Source organism: Falco punctatus (assembly GCF_963210335.1).
Source record: "Falco punctatus genome assembly, chromosome: 4".
NCBI classification, from domain to species: domain Eukaryota; kingdom Metazoa; phylum Chordata; class Aves; order Falconiformes; family Falconidae; genus Falco; species Falco punctatus.
Window position 1 is genome coordinate 53215423 of NC_137583.1, and position 12914 is coordinate 53228336.

Here is a 12914-nt window from a genome sequence, read left to right on the forward strand (position 1 = left end):
AAGGAAAGCTGTAGTTAAACAGATAGCAAATCCTGTCTCCTTGGTGACAATATTCAACATTAAAAAAAAAAAAAAAAAAAAAAAAAAAAAAAAAAAAGAAATATAGACCTGGATGAGTCCACCTGTTTCCTGGTAACGCTACTTCTCCCAATGGATGGGTTTAGTTTATCATTTGGGATACACTTAGGTCTAGGAAAACTCTGTGAATATTTGTTTCAGTCCCTTTGGAGTCAAAGGAACACGGAGACATCTGCAGATGAATTGCTAAACCAGGGTCTGAGATGCCTGGCCATTTCAACGGAGGCACACAAAGCCGTATCCCCAAGGAAAGCCTGTCTTCAGCACTTCTAACACTGTATCCGTACAACATGACATCTGGAGGACAAGATGCGTGATTGTACCAAATAAGTCGGGGACTCAGCATAAATTTCAGCTTGTATCTGTGAGCTGTTCTTGGTTTCGCTCCTTGCCTACGGTCCAACTAGCCCAAATTAATCAGGTTGAAACCTTCAGAACCCCTCATCTCTTTTTCTCAGTCACAGATTATATCAACAAAGCACTCCAAGATGCATCTGGGTAAAACAGAGCTATATCTTCATCATTGTGAAATCTAACCTTTGCCCTGTTACCTCAACAGTTTCCGAACTGTTAATTTATCCCAGCAAGTCCCCATCACTTCAGAATTTTTCATAGCAAAAGAGAACGGTCCCATAAAGGGAAGATGTAATTTCCCATTTCTCCACTGTACCTGGAAATATCACACAAGTCCAAATCCTGATGGCTTCTGTAGGAGTGCAAACCCAGTCATATCAGAGAACACATACAGCTCTTCCCACATCAACTGCTTCCATTACCCACTGGAGCCTTTGAAGAAAGCAACCTGTGCTGACCGTCTGCTATTACTCATCGTGCTTTTGCAATTTCAGAGGAGCAAACACAAACACATCCTAAAACCAACCTCCAGCTAAGTATCCAGGGCAAAACTTGATCTTAAGAAAAAATTGCATCTATAAATTTCAGCCTATCATGCACATCTTTGAAGGCTGGAACATTTGGTTGCATCCTGCCTATTATTTTTTATATTTATGGAAACAAGAGTAGTTTATTTTTCCTGTGCATGACGACCACAGTCAGCACATTTTCTCTCTGAGGGAAAGGTCATGTCTGGATATGTTGCAGGCAGGAGAAGACCTTTGCTTGCTGCATCTGTGAGCCAGTCCCTGAAGTTTCACCTCTCTAGCTATCTCATTTCAGTTTCTAGGCTTTTTTCTTGCAATTTCCTCAGAACGAATGAGTGTTAAGTAGCACTGGTGGTTAATAACCTTTCAAATCAAGAAGTAAACACCCAGTAGCACTTAACCTGAAATCCAGTAAACCACTGAAAAGGTGGCTATTTGTCAGCTGGAAAGCAGGACCTCAGCACTAAAGGACCTCCATTTAAGGCCCTGGCTAATTGCTCTTGTGTTTATTATTTAAAGAAGCACAAGCTTGTTCCACAGTCATCTGAAAACAGTGGGAGTCTTTCCACTCATTTCAATGGGCTTTAGGTCTTGTTGTAGAACAGTCGCGTGTTCACTGTAATTGTAGCCTTGCCCATTAAACTTTTTTATTTAATGTGTCTTATTAAAATTTAACATGTTCCATCATCATGGACTTGCATTATTCTCTTATTCTTTTTTTGTGCTGTCATTATTGGGATTTTATAACAATAATAAACCTGAGTCTTCACTGATGTACTTCTGAGTTCAAGTAGCTTTTTTCCTTGTAATTTCCCCAGTTCCTTCATATATTATTTGTTCCTTACTCTTCTGCCCAAACTGATAATTTTCTGTACCTCTTTCTGTTCCGTTTGCTTTCTGGCTCTTTACTCCCCCTGTTTCTCTGGCAGTGACTTGATCTAAAATAGTTAATTATTTTTTCCTCTCTCATTGATCATGTGAAGGGTTTTATTGCAACCTAGCTATAAGTAAGGATCAAGTAGTGGATGTATTAATAACTAGAATTATTTTTTTTTTTAGACTGCTAACCTGGTATGAAGGGGCAATTTTGTACCTGTGGATGGGATACCCAGGGTACAGTTCTCTGTGGTGGTGTGGTGGCAAAGCTGGGAATAATGGGATGCAGTCATAGCAAACCTTTTAGAGAAAAATTCAAGTTTTTTTCTGAAAGTGTTGGCAGGAGAATGAATTATCATCTGATCAGAAGAATTATTCCATCCTTGATTTACCAGCACTAGGACACTGATTTTGACCAATCCCATGTTACTCCAGGATGTGTTTAGGCACGAAAAAAAAAAAAAAAAAAAAAAAAAGAAAAAAGAAAAAAAGATTTGACTGCTGATGCTTGTCATGTTCACCCATCCTCATTCTGAAGGGTATGTAAATCCTCAGCAAACACTAGTATATATGCCCTATCACTGGTTATTTACGTCAGCTTTAATTCTGGTCAGAAATATCCTCTATTTTTTTCTCATGCGCCCGCATTAAATAACAAGGACTAAGAACTACAGAAACCCAGGTGTGGGATGTGATGGGGGAAGCAGGAGAGATCCTGAGCAAGGCTAATCATATATCTCTCAGAAAAGCTAAGAGAGGATTTTTGGATAAGTGGAAAATAACTTGTAGTTACTAGCAAAGACAAGCTCTGGCACCTAGTGATGCCTTTAGGTAGCCAGAAACAGCACTTTGCCCATTCTTCCAGAACAAGTGGCTTTGCCCCAAGGGAAATACCTGCCTCCACCAAACGGTTTCAGCTCCTACTTGGCTCAGCCTGCAAGACTCCATTTTTTTCTCATCCCTTGGCTCCCATGGAGTAATGACTGGGAATGACTTGCCACCTCTCCCAGGTCAGCTCTCCACAGTCACTGGTCCTGGGATTGTTTCTCCGTGCCTGCCCACCTATGCCATTTAACTCTGATGCTATCACACTGTAATTACCAGCAGCAGAGGGCAGGAGGTAGCAATGGAGTTTCAAAGGAGGTTTCCAACTACTTAAAAGAAAAAAAAAAAAAAACAACAAAAAAAAAAACAAACCCAATACCAAACTAGAATAGAACTTCCCCAGACCTACTAATAAGTAGGTCTTATCACCCACTATTAATCAATCAATTAATAATGGCACCATACTACATACAGAGTAAGAACTGAACTCTCATCCCCATGGACAAAGAACAGGTAAAATGTTATTAATAGGCAAAGAATAGGAATGTTGCTTAAGGTCACAGGACATTTGCAGCAAGGTGGAAGACTGAATTTACAGTGGATGGCTGGTACCCTTTGGATTTGTTTTTATTGCTTAAAGTCCTCACCCAGACAGTAGTTTTCAGTTTTGTCTTTACTGTTTGTGAGGTGGGTTTTTTTGCATTATTTTGGATGCTTAAACATTTTCTGCTGCAGATGAAGACACCTGCTTATTGACTGTGGGCTTGAGTTATACTGCATAGATCCCTTCTGGGTCGTCAGTGGGACATCAGGAATCCACAAACGCCAGGTTGAAAAGCCCTGAAGTATGATTTCCTCTTTGTATCTGCTGATCCCTAGGGGCTACGGGGAATCCTTAGGGTGTCATTCCATTTTAGTAATGCCTTTAAAAATAGCCATTGTAGGAAGGATGGAAGTATTTGTGGAGGTAAGCCTGAGCTTTGGAAGCAGTGACAATGCTTGGAGGCCAGGCAGGGATGGCCAAGGCAAGCACAGCAGGAAGTCTTAGCTAAGCATGCATCAATTCACACCTGTTGCCTGCAGTCTATTCACAGGAGCTAATAATAAAAAGTTTGCGTTTAAAAGGAGCCCTTCATCCCTTGTGATCCCAAAGCACTCGGCAAATTACACACCCAAAGGTCATATCAACTGGTGTTGAAATCCAGGCTGTCCTGACCATAACAATAGGAAGGAAGAAAAGTATGTCCAAGGACAACAGGGTAAATTCCCTCTTATATGAAATATGTTTGGTGCTTTTCAAGATTCATCCGGAGCAATCAGGAATTAGGATTGTAAAGCAGGCCAAAATACTTCAGTGTATTACAGCATGCTGATATTCCTTTGGTTTAACCCTTAGAAGAAAGAAAAGAGAAGGGGAAAAAAAAAAGGTGGTGGTGGGGAAACGTTGAACAGAACTAATGACACTACATGAATTCAGTGCTATGGTTCCAGTGAGTCTACACATCTTAAATCTGTTGCTTAGCCTGTTAAGCCATCCCCTTTAACATGCCCTTTCTGTGGATTAGATGTGCTGTTTATTCTTTATTCATTGTTTCAAGGCAATGAAATGACTCATACTGAGTCTGTTCCCAGGAAATCTTGCCAGGTGAGGGAGGGTGACATTTACTAGGGGACCTATTAATTGGAATATACTGTAATAATACAAACAAAACAGAAAATGCAAGTTCTTCTGTGTGGTCCATGCCTTATCATTCCATCTCTGGGCAGCACTGCATATCTGTGAGCAAGGCACAATGAATCTGTTCCACTGTGCAACCCCGAACAATCCTCTTTCACCGCTCTCGTACCTTCAATCAAGACAACAAAAGGCCAAAGGAGTTCTGAAATGGCATATTCAATAGCCGTGAGAGGGGTAGGGGGAAGACGTAATCTCTCACGTTCTCCCTGTGTACAAAGCCAGGCACTTGTACAAAGTCAGCTGCACACCCTTGCTGATGGAGAACAACTCTACCAGAGGCCAATGTACATCCATGCAGCTCCAGCTGCCGTCAGCCAACTAAATGATGCATGCACCCTCTGACTTCTGCTTTGCAGATGGGTTTCCTACGCCCCCTGGCCTGTGACATGTCCACAGAGTGACATCAGGTGGTGGCACCTGCAGATCCAGCTAAGATGGTTCCAAGGTGGAGAGGTGCTCTTAGGTCTGCTGGCTCTCCCCTCTTCTTAGCCCATGAGAGTTTATTCCCCAAGATTAACATCTGAAAATAGTGAGAAAATCAAGTCAGTCACCAAGTTACATGCCTGAATGGTCATTAAAATTAAAGCAGACCCATGTCTGCTTTAGGAACAGTCTTTTGGACGTCATTAATTTCCTTCAGTATAGGTTTTCAGTGCTATACACCCATCCATGAGTTTGAGTATCTTGCTTGGTTTCTATTTATCATTTTGGAGAGAAACACATTTTCTACAAGTTCTGTGGTAATGGCTGCCTGGCCAGAAAGATGCCTCTGCTGCCCTAGGATGTCTCAAATGCACTAGAAACCTGTACTCAGGAACTTGCACTGTACCTCAGGTGTTTACTTCAAGGTGAACTGAATTACCTTTTGGACTCTGGAAACAATTCAGTTGCCCTGATATTGGAGCCTCATGCTATTAACAAGGGTCACGGTTGCCCCACTTAGCCTATAGCTGCTACTCCAAGAGGCGGAGGGCTTCCCATAAATCCTATTTCCCATCTGCTACCCACAGATGGATGTCTTGAATACACTTGGGTGTCTCGTGTAACACTAGGTGCTTACCTGTGGGCAGCTGAATTGAGTCTCCTGTTGATAAGACGGACTGCTTCTTCTTTGACTGTTGGTAGGAGGTTAAACACCAGTGGTACATTTACACTCCTACATTTAGATGTCTAAATTTAAGTACATCATTTTCAAGTCAAATGCCATCCCCATTTGACTTGAGAATTTGCAGTTCTCGGTATTCTTCCTGTCTTATTTTCCTGCAGTCACATATACTGATGGGCTCTATCCAGATTCTGGGTTTATTTCTATACCAGGAACAGCTGCACCTTCACGACCATGTGTTCAATGACTTGCTAACAAAATTGCAGTTCAGCAGAGCACTTCCATATTTCATAATAGGGACCACCGTGACTTGTGCTACACTTCATAATGGTAGGCTAGAATAGGTCAGGATGTGGCAGACTGGCATGGAGGGATCTATAAACCCAGTCATCTGGTGGCCTCAGTAGGAAGGTCCTATAAGATATACAGCCTCCCACTATGGATTCCAAATCAGGACTTTGAGCCTTGGTTTGAGTGTGTCCCGAAGGCTGTACCTGACAGGTAAATGATGCTCTAGAGGTCATTCTGTCTGTCAGCTCAGGTGCCAGCAGATGGAAATAGTAGCTGCATCACTTTCTGGTTCACTCCTGGCTATGGGAGCTGCCATGCTGGCAGGTAACTACCTTGATACCCCTCCTAGAACTGGGCCTACTGGGTACCGAGTGTTGGGTTAGTTTCTCTAAATCATAGCTTGTGGAAGTCCACCCTCTAGTTTAAGGCAGTTATTTGTCATCCTGTGTAAGAAACAGGCATATATGGATACCTGCATGTGCCAGGCCTTCCTGAGGGAAGGCTGGAGTCATGAGCCACATTTTGAAATCTTCATTCTGTTTTGCTATAGCTAGAAAAATAGCTAGGATTATGTAACTAACTCATAGGCCTCTGAAGGTTTCTGTTCCTGATGAAGACAAACAGGAAAAAAGTTTCTTCTGTCTGCTGGAAAAACAATTCGCAGATGAGGTGTCTGCTAAGGTCAACACAGCAGGCTTCAGGACTTTTCTGATCAAGAATTTACAGAAGACATGCATTTTGTGTCCTGGATGGAAGGTCGTTATATAAAGAAACAAATTTCATTTAGGTCAAAACAGTATTTAAATGTTTTTAAAGATTTTCAGGCCAAGAAGTAATTCTTACTGTGTACAACCTTACACCTTGTGTAATAGAGTCTTTGGGATTTCACTTGTTACCTTGCTTTAAGCCTAATAACTTAAACAAATCATATATTTTCAACAAAAGCCACAAAGAGAGGGAAAACATACACTTCTGGTAACAGCCTGTTCTGGTGGTTGATCCCTCTCCCTGTGTATCTATGACTAATCTTTATTTTTTCCCAAGAAGGAAATAGAAATAATTACAGGTTCTTCAGATAGCAAATTACAAATCTCCATTAGTAATTTCTTACATGATTCTTCATGCAAATACATTTCCAGGTTCAACTGATTATTAGAAATATTTACAAACCCACCCAATGAAGACCCAGAACTTCAAGGTATCGTAATTGTGGACCTTTGACCAGCTCCATTTAAAAGTATCTGCAGAAGCAAATTCTGAAGATCAAATAAAGTATGATGACAACTAAAGCGCAGTGTACCAGGAGATCCAGGTTTTCAAATGCAAAAAAGTCTTATCAATGTTACATATTTGGGTTGTCATAGATGCCACCAAAATGCATAACTGGAAGCAAAGGGAATGTGCAGCACAGCTAAAAATGGATGTGGTTCTACATAATTATGCAGAGCAAGATAGGTGGGGGGTGGGGGAGGGGGGACACACTAATCAAAACAGGGAGGGAGATCCCAGGGCTTTGCAGGAGGCTTAAACCAATACCATTTGCCCCTGTAGGGAAAAAAAAAATCAAAAAGAAGAAGGAGGGGGAAAAAAGAAAAAAAATGTCCCCTTCTGCCATCTGGTAGTGAATTACAAAGCATACCAATGCTAAAAGCCAACTTCCATCTCCAACTCCACTTCGCTTCGCAGCCAAAACCACAAGGGGAAAAATAAAATCCTACTCCCAAAGCTGAAGTCTTTTTTCACTGACCCATCAGCCCTTTGGGAGTTATCTGTATCTTACCTAATTTAATATGCTTGTGCCTCTGCTCCCTCCCTTTGCCCTCACCTTATTCCTGAGCTGCAAATGCACCTTAGAAGAGACAGACAAGTGAAAGTGAGGGAATCCATCCCAGACAGGACTGGGCAAAGAATAACAAGCTTTCCGGAATGAAAGTGAGACAGCTTCTGCGGTCAGCAAAACCTCTGCCAGCTAGTATGACTGCTCTGAATCAGTCCCAGCCCAGCCAGAGGGAAGAAGCAGGCAGCTCCTTCAGCAGGAGGCAAGTGGAGACATCAGCCTGGTTGGTCTCCACCATGCACTGCACAGGAATGAAGTCTTCACCTTTCCTGGGCTATCCAGAGGAGACATCAGTCAGTGCATTGCTTTGTCTGCAAAGGTTTAATGTTCCTTTCAAGCAGTGGTTCCCCAGGTGTCAGAGGTATGGCCCTAAGCTTCATGAAGGACTAGCTCAGGGATGGTGGGGGGCTGGTGTCTGTTCTGGGAAGCATGTGGGTCACAGGGGTGGGGAAAAGATGGGTGAGAGCTGCTGAATTTCATGGAAGGGCAGGGAGAGCTCACCTCCTGGAACCTGGAAAAATCAGGGCTGTGATTCACTTGAGCAAACGTGAATCAGCACTGGTGCTGGTCACCCAAGGCTCTCCTTACAAACAGGCACTTCTGGTGGGCTGCAGTTGGGCAAACACAGCTGTCTGCTGCGCTTTGGCTACCCCCAGCCTCAGCCACTGGCCGCTTGTTCCAGAGAAGGACCAGCTCTCCTGTGTGTCCTGTGTCCTACCTGCGCAGATGCCTTAAAACCCCAGGTGGTCTCCAATAGGACTAGATGCCAACATTTATGCAGGTGAATCGTGCCTTTAGAGAGCAGTTCATCTTCCTCCCTCAAAGGCATCGAGGGGCTAGTTCAGCTGTCTAAGTGTCTAATGGAATTTGAGATGTCTGAAATAATTTTACTTTATCTCCAGCTGCAGCTCCAGCAAGACACAAGTCTCTTGCAGTTGTTATGTTGCATCTGGCAGACTTGTGTAGATGTATCAGATGCCCTCAAGCATCTCAGTTGACTCAAGATGCCCGTAGGTGTGCAACTAAATTGAGCTCTTAAAATCCTTTGAAAAAGTGTAATCTTCCATTAGCTCAAAGCCTGGGCTAACAGCTTGAGATGTGGGTGTCTAAAATGAACATGTCTACTGTTAGATGAGATATGGCTCAGCCCTTTTGTCCAAGGAGAGAGCATTTATCTCATGCAACTTTAGGGACAGTGTTCAGCTCACAGACTGAGTCTCCTAAATTCAGCTTCAACACGTAGGCATCTCCTTGCCCACTGACTGTCAGCTAGAGTCCATGGAGCTCTAGTGCCCAGGCTTCAGTGTCCAGGCTGGAGCAGACTCAACCCCAAGACACCCACATGAGGCTAAATGTGACACAGGGAAACCTGTTGCCTTTTGGAATGATGGCAGGAGGTTTATTTGGGTACCCTATGGTGCCTAAACGTAACACCGTTAGGTAACTGCCTTGGGCTCCTACCCTGCCGTTTGCTACAGGGTGGTGAGAGCAGCGGTACCTAAAATGTCTGGGTTGGAGAAAGAAAGGTCTGATGGCTGCTGTTGTCAGATACTTACAGATACATCAGAACTGGCCTGTTTCAGGTAGCAACTCTGGTACGGTCTGAGAAACGGTTCATTCTCCTCCTTCGCTGACAAGGGCTGAAGGAGTTCAGATGGACACTTGGGCATAGCAGACATCAAAAGGACCCCACATGGTGATCTGGTGTGGAGGCCTTGAAAAACTTTCTAGCTGGGAGACTGTGGAAGTGGCCACCTTGAGACCTTGCTGAGGTCATGTCAACCTAGCTGTTTCCCCAGAGCCATGGATGGAGTGACCGGAGCTTGTCATTTGGGGAACTTACCAAGGGAACTGGCTCCTCCACACCTGAAACGTGAGCTGGAACAAATCCATTCTGCAACAGCACGTCAGTAACATTACAGGCGACTTGCCAAAGCAAATAAAGACAAAGTTTATGCTCCCCCGCTCCCCCCTCCCACCCCAACCACCCCCCGCCCCTTAATGCTGCTGAAAGCAAGCCAGAGATGTATTCCACTTGCCATTTAGCAGGGGGATTTGTAGAATTTTATGTTTATTTTCAAACTGTGAAATGCTTCAAGCTAGGCAACACCAGTTTAGGTTCTCATAAGTCACATCAGACCTCTAAATAAAATGCCTTATTTAATTTTCTTCATTTTGTTTTGCTGTATAACCCTAGTCAAAAGGAGTTTATTTCTGTAGGCCCCGTACAAACACTGAGATCTTTCTCTGCTCTCCTTTCTGAGCTCCCAGTCCAACAAATCACTCAGGGTCCCTTGTCTGGTATGAACACAGATGTCAGAGGCTGAATGCTGTTCCTACCATCAGATCACTTAACGGTCAAGAGGAAAAGATCCAATGAACCTTCTACATGCACAGCCACATGGCGATTTGGCTTTATGCCTCAGCAGAGAAGTTTTTCTAGAATATTGCTTTCCTATAGACTCGGGCAGAAAACTAAAATCCCAGAGCTGCCACGACTGCATCCTGCATGTCACTCATTTTCTTTGGAGGCTTCCCAGCCTTGACAAAACAAATTACTAACCTTATGAGAACTGATGAAACTCCAGCCTGTAGGAAGACACAACAGCAGCCTTCTATCAAAACGAGCTGCTCTTTGATGGAATGCACTGGTGAGCAGGTGTCTTTAGAAGGCTGTTGAGCCTGTGCAGTTAAGCATCACTTACCCTTTTGGTTTTAGCCAAAACATCCTCATTTTGCAGAAACACAACAGCAGCTCTCCCTCTCTGTGCCATAGGCAAGTACTGGTGCCAGTAACATGAGCCAAGGAGTTGGCATCCTATTCCCACATCACAGGGGTCCATTTGGCTTCTGCCAAGCAAGAAAGTAGCGCGTACCCACACAGACATGAAATGCTTGAATTAGTAGCTGTCTGCCATGCACTGAAGCAGAAAACATACTGACGTGACATGGGAAGAAGCCTCCGCATTGCTAATGTGCCTTTCACTAAGGCTAAGCAGACAGCCAAAGAACCTCTGACTTTTTTCTGTAAGACTTTGATAGAAGGGGCTGGTTTGGAAAAAGAGAAGGTCTGTCATCAGTGACAGATGGAGTCTGAGTGGAGTAAAATGTGTTTAAGCAACTAATTTCTTCCTAGAGTAAATAGGGGGTTTTAGATGTGTTCTTGGTTGTATTTTAACCCTGACATTGCCTGCTTCTGGTTCAGGACCTTTAAAAGACAGGTGAGCAGTCTTATTAGCACAGAAAGTCCTGTGCACAACCAAGAGCTCTGTGTGTGCATGTGTTTGTGTGTTAGGAGGGAGGAAAGGTGATTGGGATAGAGGGGAGGGAAGGAGGAGGAGAGACAGAATCATTGTGACCCATGGAAAGTCTGAAAGCATCACCTGCCCGCACTACAGCATTCTTCTCAGGAATGCTGGCCAAGCAGCCCGGGGGGTAGGATGATTAAAAAGCAATAGTGGGATGGTCTTTAGATGAATTTTTAATCTTTCCACAAAAGCTAATAAAATCTGAATAGCCCTCCTGAGGCCACATTTTATTGCCACAAATTCCCATTACATCCCTGGGAGAAGTAGCTCACACATTAAAGTTCCTTGTGAGTCCCTGTAAAAACAAATTCCTTCAGCCACCTCCTCACAGCTGCCAGAAACACCCATTTCCCCAGCAATTCCTCACCTTTTAGTCTCCATGCCAGAGCACAGTAGCCACACTCGGCAAGAGAGCCACAGGGCTCCGCCAAAAGAGAAGGGTGGTATTTGTGGGCTCCTTCCTGCACATTTATAATTAAGAAAGATAGATGGCATGTTATTTCTTAGGTAAACTTCCGTGTTGGGAAATCTGTCGAGCTCATCTGATGCAAATCTTCACAAAATCATCTGCTTTTCCTATGACTGTAAGGATGATGTTTCAGCACCTTAGCTGCTCCTGCTCCCTCCAGTATGAAGAAATTGCTGATATCTGAATCCTTGGGACTAAGTTTTGTACTTTGTCCTCTCCTTCAATTTTTTAATGACTGGAAATGATGATTTGACTAAAGTGACCCATAATTAAGGGTCCTTTTTGTGTCATCTTAGATAATCCTGTCTAACTATAATAATAACCTTTCTTTTCCTCACATTACCTCTCAAGGCATGGGAATGGTGTAAATGAATTGCATTTCCCAGGCATTCTGTTGCTGAGATACCAGGAACAGAAATCTAGCCTACCTTTATTTGTCTCAGCATTTAAAAATAAAACCATATAATTTCACAAAAATGGTCAGTTTATTGAAAGTTAAAAAAATAAAAAGAGAGTTTAAGTTTGTGGCCATAATTTTTCTCCATAGTTTAGGGCTCTATTTTATCATCAGTGTCAAGCCTGTATCTTTTTGAGGTCAGTTCACCAATGATTGCACCATTAACACTGATCTTTGCCTCCCTTCATCATCTGCTTTTTACATGGTGCCTATAGTAGAAAATGTTTCTGAGAAGCTTTGGCCTGAGAGATCTGTCTAATACACTGTTTGAAGCTTTGGGACAAGCACCCATACAGGATGCTTTATCAAACTTAAGACACATTTATATCAGCAAGATTGACTGCAGCCTTAAGGGGCACATCACTTCATCGCAAGAGAACTAAACACCACCAGCTTGCCACACACATCGCAGGGGAGCTCAGTCAGAGCAAGCCAGAAAATATACTTTCTAGCTGAAATACAGAATTTTATTTCAGGCTGAAATGTGTGCCTTTCTGGAGCCATACCTAAAGACCTGACAGGACACCTTTCACACTTGTGATGGCACTAGTCACCTACGTTTGGGCTGTTAAGTCAAAGCCATGACTTCCTTGGAGCTTAAATATAAGCTAAGGCTGGACTCAGATGGGTGGTTATAGGTCTGTAGTGCCAGTTGAAAAGCCTGAGCGTATCAGAGATGCCCAAAAGACTTTTGGGAGAACTCTGACAGCTGGAGCCGCAGCTGAAGGCCAGATGAAATCCCTCAGGGTACCTACATGCAAATCCCCAAATTCAGCCTTTTTTACCTATGAGCTAACCTCTGGGTTTAGATGAAACTAATCTTACCCCATGTGAAGCATAAAAAATTAAATCCTTTTAACTATTCTTGATGGGGTCAGACTCAGGATCTATTCTTAGCCTGGCCTTTGTGCAAACTGGTATGTTCTTATTCAGGTTTAATACACTTCAGCTGGCTATGCTGATGATCTATATGATCCATGAGTAGAACAAATTCGATGGAATGAATCTTTCAATTTTCAAAGGTCACCTTTAATCTAGACTTGATAAAT